Raw genomic sequence first — 10767 nt, forward strand, 5'->3', positions numbered from 1 at the left:
CTGTAGAAGTAGTGGAAACATAGGGAAATAGGAGTTGCTTCTTTAAGGTTCACTACGATAAAGTCAATAATGCTGTTTGTCAGCAGGTGGTAGCAGATACATAAGTATTACTAGGTCTTTTGCATGGTATAGGTTATCTTTATTTTTAGTGGAGAATGAAATGTGAAACAGAAGATACTTAAAAGGCAAACACCAGATACATTGCTTTTTCATAGGGAAAAAACCTGTGTATTTGTCCTTTTATAGCTTCTTCGCAGAGCCAGTATGCTACATTTAAATCTGAATTTTAAAAATACTTTAGTAACCAGAAATGTACAGTACCAATGATAATACATAAATATTTCTGTTCTTGTTAGTATAAGTAACTTAAGTAGTTTCTAAAACTCAGTCTCAGTTTTCCATGTAATTTCCATGTAATTCTCAGAAACTCAGATTCCTATGTAATTTCTTTCTACACTACAGTATTACCCAAGTAGACTGGATGAAAGATCAAAAAAAAAGTAGATTGATAAATGGAATTTTTTTCCCTTTTAACAACTGAAAAACTTCGTTTGCTTTATGTAAGAAAGGATCTAAAATCAGATATTTATCTTAAGTTTACGTTGCTGTAAAAACAAGCTGGGTGATGAAAAAGCATATTTTTGATAAGGAATTCCAAACTTAAATGCTAAATTATGTTTCCAGTGGTAGCCCTAGATGTGTGCCAGCAGATCTTATGGCGCTGTACTAGACATATTTTGGAAGTGCTATTTATACTTGCTGCTGAGGGAAATGCAGCTCCGATTCTCCGCAAGAATGGAAAAGAACTTTTGTTTTTGAAGTTCCCTACAAATATGGGAAATGCTTCATTTCTCCTCTTTTATTTGGTGAGTCTTTGAATTAGCAGATAGTTTGATAACTTTTAATGGTCTTGCTTCATTAAGATCCTAAGATACAGGTTTGCTTTTGTGATAATGCATTTTTAGTTCCTACCTTAAGAAGCTAAAGTGCTTTTCAATATAAGGACCATATTTAAAATACCTTTGAAAATGAAATATAAATTTCTGCTGTCCTTGTGCTGAACAAACCACGTCCTACACCATTTTATTCTTTGCATTTGATAAATTAAATGTTCTGTCTTTGCAGGGTGTTTTCCCTTGTAAACTGGATTTTATTTATGAGGGATGGGGTTGTCTTGAGTTATCTCAGCTTTTCAAGCTGCTGTGGGTGAAACAATTTACAACAGTCTCAATTTAAACAGGCAGTTGCTTGGGAAAATGTTACAAGGAACTTTCTTGTGTTTAAACATGAATTAAAATATACAAAATGCAAAATATAAATAGCTTATAAATGTCTTAGTGTGATGAAGTAGGTCAATGTGACAACAGATGCATCCTCTGTTTCAGAGATTAGAGGTTACACGTCAGGATTGTTGGATCACAGCCTGTGGTTATTCTGCTGTCCTTGTCCATAATAGGCAAGTTGATCTGTAGCCAGCTGGTCTCTGAGGGTCTTCTTAGCAGTTGGTGAGGCTTTGGGTGTCCCTGAGTTTGATCTCCTGGCAGACATCTCCAAATGCAGAACCAGGAATTCTTACAATATATTGTTTTCAGGAGCACTTGAGTTGTTGACTGCACCATACAGATTTGTTGCCCCATTGTTCCTTGGTTTGTCACGTGGATTGTTACTCACAGTCAGAATGTCTAGTGGGAGGTGTCCCTGCCCATGGCAGGGGAGTTGGAACTAGATGATCTTTAAGGTCCCTTCCAACCCAAACCATTCTATGATTCTATGATAATGTGTGACTGCAGCCTTGCCAGATGACAGCTTTCATTGAGTTATGACCAGATCGAGCCACCAGGTACAGAAGTTCATCAACCTCAGCAACTGTAACCTTGACAAACAAGTGAAGTACCTGGGCATCCCTGGCCCGATACACTTCCGAACAGTTAACTCAAGCAACAGTAATGTAGTAAAGTCTACATAACTTTTATTCACTACTTCATGTGGGATTCATCTCATCAACTGGATCTGGGCAGATGTAGTGAAGATCTTTCTGTGAGTGAGCAGTTTTATACAGGATACGCTCAGTGACAGGGTTGGGAGCCTTTCACTGTTTTTTTGCGATTCTTCTGTTTGACACTGCAGTCGGAGTGGTGGGTGTCTGCCTTTACCAGGCAGGGTGGGTGAACTGCTCCTTCCTGCTACCTCTTCAGCCAGCCATGGGACACTTTGTTCTGAGGGCATGACCTGAATTGTCAGCAGCATAAGATGTGCAGACCCCCAATGAGGATGATCTGGTTTTCTCACTGAGAAGGAACTAACATTCAGGAGGCATGGTACCAGAGCTGCCCTTTGATTTTTCCCTTGCTTCTTCCAAGCTGTTCTCTCCCCTTTCTGCATTCCCCACTTTTCATCTCTTCCTTTGTCTGCTGATGTATTCATGAACATGTGTCTCGCAATGCACTGGACCTTGCTGTCTCCCATCCCAAGGATGTGGGCAGAGCTGAGATTATCCCAGGGGCACATAGCAGGTAGCTGGGGGAACAAAAGGAAGGATTAATGGGTATTTTCTGTGTCTCCATTAGGGAGAGAAAAAGCTGGAAGAAAACGAGCAAGCTAGTGAATGGGGCAGCCCCTCACCAGAGCCTCAGTCAAGGCAGAGATAGAATGTGGGCACATGTAGGGGTTAGTGACACACACACCCAATTTCTGTGCTTTGCAAAGATCCCACTGCCAAGTTCTGCTGTGGGAACAGGGGCTGCTCAGCTCTGCACCTCTTGCCTGTTTCCCAGCCTGCTCCTGTTGGAGTAGAGTAGTCTGTTGACAGTCTTGGCTTTCTTGGATGGTCTTTTCAGAGCTTTGAGAGGCATGAGCAGTTTCAGTATGAAAATAGACTGAGCCCGCAGAGGAGTCTGGATGTTCATTGTTGCTGTGGTCACTCCCAGGCCATCATTTTTATCTGCCCTGAAGATTTTCCTTATTTTCATGGTTGTGGTCAAAAGCTGTCTTAAATTTGCATTTGCTTCCTGATGCAACTGATGTGATCCTGGGTCTGGTATTCATTCTAATAAACATTTCACTAAAATCCTTCACTTTCCCTGTCCTTGCCATTATTGAATAATTATTTTTGAGTGCTTCCATTATTTTTGCAGCTGCTGTTGTCTGTCGTACCTTTTTATAGTAACGGCTTTTATTGGTTATGATGTACTTGGAAAACAATTGTTTTGTGTATGTAATTTGTGGGTTTCAGGTTTAGATGATGGATGCCATTTCATCTAACCTTGCGGTTAGCCTTGCTTTTGAGAAAGAGAGTTGGACTAGATGACCTCCAACGGTCTGACCTACATTGCTCTATAATTTTGATTTCCCAGTGATGCAGACTGGAACTGACTGGCTGGGGAGCAGCACTGCTGAGCATGACCTGAAGGGAAAAAGCTGAACATAAACCAGCAATGTGCCCTGGCAGCAAACAGTGCGAACAGTCTCCTGGGCTGTATTAACAGCATACCCAGAAGATTAAGGGATTCAGCATTTATTAGTCCACATCTGCATCTAACTTTGAGTACCTCAAATGAGAGGATGATAACGATAAACTGGAAAAATTTCATCAGAGAGCCATCAAAATGTTCAGGGAGTCCTTGGGGGGCTGAGGGAACTGGGCTTGTTTGACCTGGAGAAGACGTGACTCCAGGGAAAACCTAATAGCAACCTGCCAGTGCTTATGAGGAGATTATCAAAAAGATGGAGCCAGGCTCTTCTGGTGGTGTGGTGAGAGAATGAGATGCAATGAGCATAAATTGAAACTAGAAGGTTGGGCTTCATATAAGGAAAAGCTTTTTCCCCTGAGGACAATCAAACAATGGAAAAAGTATCCAAAGGGGTTGTGGGATGTCCATTCTTGGAGGTTTTCAGGACACAGTTGGATAGAGCCCTGAGCAACCTGGTCTGGCCTTGTAGCAGACCTTGCTTTGCACAGGAGGTTGGAATCACCTCCCTTCCAATGTGGATTATACTGATTCCACGATTCCACAATTTGAATGAGAAAAATCAACATCTTATTTGTGTTCACTAAACAATATTGCATTAGCCTGGAAGTGAAATGGATGTTTTTGTATGTTTTTTTTCAGAATCTTATTCCCTTAACTTCATCTCTCTCATCCACTTTCTGTCAGGGTTTTTTCCTCAGTGCAGAATAGCTGCAGGCTTCTTTAGGCTTACTTTTCTTTCTCCACCATATGGTTCCCAAACCATACAGGCAGTCTGAAATGCAAATGTCTTTTTGGTCTCTACCTATGAACATGACTGCCTATTAAATTATTCTACTAATCTCACCAAAGATTTCCTCAGAATTCTTTCAAAGCCCTGCTGTGTTCTGGCAAAACAACCAGATTTTATTTCTGTTGGGGTCTTTGTCCAGTCAGGGTGGAAGAGGCCAAATGTAGCTGGAAGCAAAAAGCAGTCCTGACAGTCTTAGATCCTGCTCTTAATTACACACTCTGCATTCTCTTTGACTCCCTCTGAAGTTTTCTTCTCACAGAATTGCTGCATTCATAGTTTTTCAACTCAAAAGTACCACCTTGTGTCATTCCACAGGATGGTATGGAAATTAAATACCTTTACATTTCTTTGATGTGTGACTGCATTGCACCTGGCACATAATACAGTGCATTTAAGTTGCAACAGAGCTATTGTAATAAAAGGGCAAGAAGGAATAGACATATTTAGGATGTACAGGGCAACTTTCATGACTGTATCTGATCTGATTCCAGAACTTGATATCACCATTGTATTTTCTGCTTAAGAACATGCCCTTACGGCACATCCTAGCCCCTCCCGCCCCTCATTCTTTACAAGCAGGAGAATTACATGCTGCATGGAGCAGGCAGCAACTGGAAGAGACTTTTTTTTTGAACATAGCATTGTTCTGAGAGATCTCAGCCTTTTCATCTGTGAGACTGAACATTTGATAGAAATCTTGTACTTTGGGGCTCCTGCTTATCCTTAACAGTCCATAGCTCTGATGGAGTGGTTTGACCAAATGGCTCAGACCATCTGAGCACGTTAGCTATGATTTGATCTCTGGAAGTAGAAATCAAGACACAGACATTATAAGCACTTATATAAGATACTTTCAAACATGGCAATAATTGCAAAGCTATAAATGTTCGTACATTTAACACGTGACAATACTGAGTTAGTACCTGTCAGCCTATTCTTACTCCCTGTGCATATGACCTGAGAGTATGCACATGTTGCAGTTTTCTGGCACAGGTGTGGGAGCTCCACTACCACATCTTGCATCAGGAGGGTTGAGAAGCGGCCTGTTAATCCTCCTTCAGCTTTTTTGCTGTTTGAGGTTTTACAGATTCATGAGTTGTTCCACAGCGTTGTTCCCTCAGGATTGGTGGGATATGTCTCTAGGCTTTGCTGGTCTGTTCCTGATTGGCTGGGGATGTTGCTGTGGTGATGAGGTTTTGACTTGTTCACACACCGCTCTTCACAGGCAATGTGATATTATATGTATTTTAATTCAAGGTTGTCTCCTATAATAGCACACCAGTGCTGGCAAGTCCGCTGTTGGGAAGATTGTGACAGAGGTTTTAGATACTGTTCTGTACATGGATTTTACATGACACTTCTGTGTTGGAAATTTCAGTGAAATCATCACACAGTTTGAGTTGTGAGGATTTCCCAACTGTGCTGAGATACACATCCTTCTCAGGTGTCCTGCACAGAGATCCTACTGCAGAGAAAAGGAAACTTGCACATTAAACTTTTTAGGTGCCTGAGGTAGGGACAGACATTTGAAGTTCCTTTCAAACCTGAACCATCATCCTTGTACAGGAAATAGATTTGTGGATGGAAGATTTTGAGGCACTGGAAAGGGAATTGTATGAGAGTCAAATCAGCAAAAAAAGTTTAAGCGTGCCTAGAAAACTTGTGGGAAAGGTCAAGTTGCACAGACAATTCCAAGTCAATGATGAGTGCAAGACGCAGACTGCATAGAGCATTTGGGGCAAAGACTAATTTTTACAGCTCCAGACCAAAGAGTTGCAGACCTAATTGCAGAATTCTTAGTTGTAGGCCTAATGTTTGCAGTTGGAGTGTGTGATATTTGGACAGTGAAACACATAAAAAAGGATCTATTTTTAAAATTGCCATTGGCAAAGAAACATTGTCATGGGAGTGGTTGTACATAGGGCATGTTGAAGTGTTGTATATTGCAAAGGTAGCCAATTTCAAATTGAGAGCTATGGGGTTTGGATGGAAAAAGCTCGTATTCTCTTGAAATAGGAATTTGGCCATAAATATGTATCTGGCCAGTAATTATATCCTACGCTTCCTTCCTGGAAAAGTATTCTACAACTGGAGATCCCCTCCTCCAGCTCCCTCCTTTCTGTGTCCAATCCCTCCATACCCTGCTTGTACCATAATCAGTGCTGCCAGAAAGTAAGGTAGTAGCCATTTGGTTTTTTTAAAAAATAGATTATCCCCTGCAGTGCCTTTCAACGGCATACTGGAAAATACAAAATGAGAAAGAAAAAACATAGCAGAGAAAGGACAATGACAAAATATGGTAACACCTGGGTCACCACTGAAAATCTATTCCAGAGCCTGCATTATCAATTACAGGACAGTGCTTCTCTGTGTGCTTGACCCCACACACAGCAGCGTGTGGAACAGCACCTTCAACATTCACCCCTTTGCAGTCTTCCTTGTAGCATCCTTTCCTTCTTACTGCTGTTTTCTCTGGAGTGGAATTAAATTTTAGACTGCTTAACAGCACTGTCTTTGATTTCAGAACAGGCTCTCCTAACGCATTGCCAGATGCTGCATTTACATGAGTATGGGTAACACACAGTCACATAAGGGCAGGGAGAGAAACTGATTCACTGTTGTCCTAATGAAAACAAATTAAATGTACGATTGTATGAAAATAGCTGCTCTGCCTTCCTTTCCCCCTGTCCCTTAAGTCAGACTACTGCAGATATATGGCAACATGGATTCATTGTGTCATTAGCTGTTGCTAGGGGAAAGATGCAGGCAGAGATCTTTTCTGTAAAGATTAGGTCTAGGCTTTCAGCATGAGCAAGAGATGGGTAATCTTCCAGAAGTCATGAACCACAGGAATCTCCCATCTCCCACCAGTACTATATTGAGTCAAAGTCAGAGCTCTAACATTACCAAATCTCTTCTGTTTCAGTAATTCCAATGCTGAGACTCTGGGGTGTTCTCTAGGGATATTCTCATCAGGAAGGGTGGTTAATCTTGTTTTTCCAAAGCCTTTGAATATCTCTCAAGAGGGTCCTCTGGTCTCTTCCAGGCCTAGAGACTGTAGGTTGAGCCTTCTTTTCCTTCTCCCAGACAAAATTCTTCAGCTCCTTGTAACAGGGAGGGATTTGTCTCAGTTTAGCAGAGACTTAGTTTCTGTCCCTATTTTTCAAACGTGGCCTGTTAACTTGATGCAACATTGATTTTGTAGGATGGGACTCTGCAGAGATCAGCTTCCCTGTGACTTCGGCAGACTGCTATGAGGTTGTTCAGCCTCCCAAGGAAACTTATGGTTATTTCCCTGACTGGGTTCACCAGAATAGTAATCTCTTGACAGAATCAAGGTGGTGACCCTCAGGTAGGTGCCCTTGGTTTAGTTTTCCTGAACTGAAGATGTAATGGTGGTATAAGATCAATTACACTGATGAGGTGAATACTGTATTAAAGTTATGCTCTTTGGAAATAGAAAGGCCAGGTGTAAGTTTGTGTCTGTCAGTTAGCAGTTTGCAGTGATGATGTCAGTTAGCAGTTTGCAGTGATGATCCCACAAAGATGCTGGTCTGGCTGTTTTTTTTTTTTTTTTGGAAGGCCCAGAAGCTTGTGGCCGATCTCCAATTACATTCCTGATCATTTTGGATTTCCTTCAGCTGTAGAGAATGGATGAGGCATATAAACATTTCCAGAACTCTTGCTTGCATATAGCAGAAGGACTTCCAAGTTGCTGAATTCTTGCTTTAAAGGCTGTACTTTGTGTCCCCACTAACACTGGGCACTCTGGATTGCATCCCAGTGTGAAGCTTTCTGCTTAGTTCAGGAGAGAAATCACAATGTGTGCACAGGCTGTGTGTGTGCAAAGTATGTTCTTTGTAACTCTGGGCGCACAAACTCAGCACATTCATACCTAAGAGAAATTGTGCTGCTCACTGAACTACTAATGTAGATGTACCTTAACTGTTCGAGTTAAGTAAGTTATCCTCAGTTAATTAAAATTGTCTAAGGACTCAGAAGTTCGTCCTCACTGGAGACCATGAGCTAGAAAATAAGATTCCTAAAGGGAGCCTGAGGATGAAGGCCTAATGCAGAATATTTGGTACATGAAGAAATCTTGAGAGTTTTCTTCCATGGAAACATTCAGAGTGGTATTTATTTTAGGTTTTTTTTTTTCTGTTTAAATTAAGGGAATTAAATACTTCTGTGTGTATTTGATAGTTTATTTTATTTGATCTGTTTCGCATATAAAGGGAAAATCAAAATACTGGATTTAGTATCTGTTAAGTGCTAATTATTGCTATTTTATTGTAGATATCAGGGGTTTTTTTGAGGGCTTATCTCTATTTTTTGTTTTAGTGCTCTTATCAGGTTAAGGCTGTTACAGGAAAGCACTTCTATGTACTATTACTGAACTGGTAGAACATTAGGATGTGCTTGCCAGTTTCCAATAGCGGATTCCTAGGGAAGAATATAAGAGCAGGACAATCAGGTAGTGATTCTTGCCCAGTAAATTCTCTCTGTATCTTGCAGCTCTTTGCTTTTGCATGTTGAAAGCTGGAAGAAATTTTCTATGACTGAGATTTGAACTGAAGTTGCTGAAGGCTCAATGCGAAACATTAGCCAATTCCTGTTGAACACCAGAAACAGGATTAAAGAGTGTTGTCATCAAAATACATATGCAATAAAACCGGTATCATTCAGCTAGTTGTGAGGCTAAGTATACTTCAGAGCATAGTGGAAGGTGAGGAAAAGAAACTGGCATTCAAGAGTCTTCTGTTAAATAAGGGCAGTAGGTGGCACTCTTACTTTGGTTTTCCTAGCTACATTTCTTTTTCAGGAACAGTGTATCATTTGAAGCAGTGTTCACAAAACAGGTTTTGAGGTACCCGCAGATGAAGGAAGTTTTGTGCTATAGATCCTCATCCTATTAAAAAGCCCAGCATACCTTTCAATTTTATGGAACAGTACCTATGCTTCCCGCAGGTGTTAATAACTACCCTTTTAGTCCCTACTGCTAAATATATTCTGTGGGTACAAAGACCCTGCAGACATCTGTAGGACCCTACTTGTTGTTAGTGGAAAGTTGCAGGAGATCTTTTTGCTTAAAGGTTAGGAAAGCAAGAAAATTTCACCATTAAAACTTAAAGAATTGTGTTGGGCATCTCTGTGGAAACACTGAAAACTGTTACTGTTTTTTCTGTCTGAGTGTCTGCTTTAAGCCAACGCTGCTTCAGGTGTCTGCCCCATGCACTGTGCTGCACATGAGAAACAGCATGTGCTTTGGTTCATTTATGCCGTATCCTACAGCTGATGCTGCTACCAGTAAGAAAGAGAAGTCTGCACGTGGACCATGAGAGACCTGGTGAACAAGAAGGCTGCAGCCAAAGTGATTGAGCTTTCCAGCCATGCCATTACACACAAAGCCTGAGCACTCACTGTGGTTAGCTAGTAGTGCCCTGTGACGTGTTTTTACTAAGCAGAATTTCTTTCTGGTGTACTTGGTCACTGCTGCCTTCTAAGGACATTTATTACTCTTATCTAAAGCTAATTAGAGATTTATAGGGACAAAGGAATTATCTCAGGGCTCTGATTGCTTGGAGATTCTGCCGTGCTACCTGATGCAAATTAAAATGTGGACCCCAGTGCCACAGTGTCGTTATTGAGGCTGGCTCTTGAGCCTCGGCTAGCTGCACAGAAGTGGAGAACTGCATGTGATGATGTGTTGGGCAGTAAAATCCTGGTATAAAATTTAGTTTCACAAAGAAGGGTAGATCTGACTTTCTTTCCAAGAAGATTGGTTGCATTACTAGGTAAGCAGTTCATCCTCCCTTAGTTTCTCAATTTTGAATGTATAGTGCTCAAGCGTTTGGCTAAAGTAGGTTTGGCCATCTCATAGGTGAAAGCAGATTATTATAGGCCAGTGCTGTTGGGACAACAAGAATCCAAGTTCCTTGTAGTCTCTAGACGCTCATGATGATGGTGTAGGGATAAACTGCCCTAAAATTGAAAGGAGTCTTTCACACTTTTTTGAGAATTAAGGTTTTGGTAGAGAATGGGTTAGCACAGTGTGCATGGTGGAATAGGAATATTAGGGTTTAGTGTGGGAAGGGACATGTGCCTCTCCAGCTTATTGAAATGGCTTTGAAGATTATGGAAAACACAGTATGAAACCAATTTTGTGGAATTCATGTATATATTCTTAGTAGGATTATCACTGAAGTGCAACCAGACCTTTCTGTATGCCCATTTCCCTATTTGGGAAATGTATTGCTATGCAGCAAAGTTCAGCCTGAGTATGTGCCCAAATGCAGACAATATACATTCAGGGAAAGAAAACTCCTAAAACTTGAGTGCAAAGTTATTATATGATGCATAGATTCCAATGAGTACCCATGTGAGAGATGGAGGAAAAAAATAGGGGAAAAAACCAGCACCTGAAACTTGTATAATATAACCCCCCACCTTTTGTTTTTTTCTGTGACAGCTAAATGTTTATTTTGTAAACTGAGTGTTTGATTTCCC

The sequence above is a fragment of the Rissa tridactyla genome, chromosome 3 (assembly GCF_028500815.1).
Source record: "Rissa tridactyla isolate bRisTri1 chromosome 3, bRisTri1.patW.cur.20221130, whole genome shotgun sequence".
Classification (NCBI taxonomy): domain Eukaryota; kingdom Metazoa; phylum Chordata; class Aves; order Charadriiformes; family Laridae; genus Rissa; species Rissa tridactyla.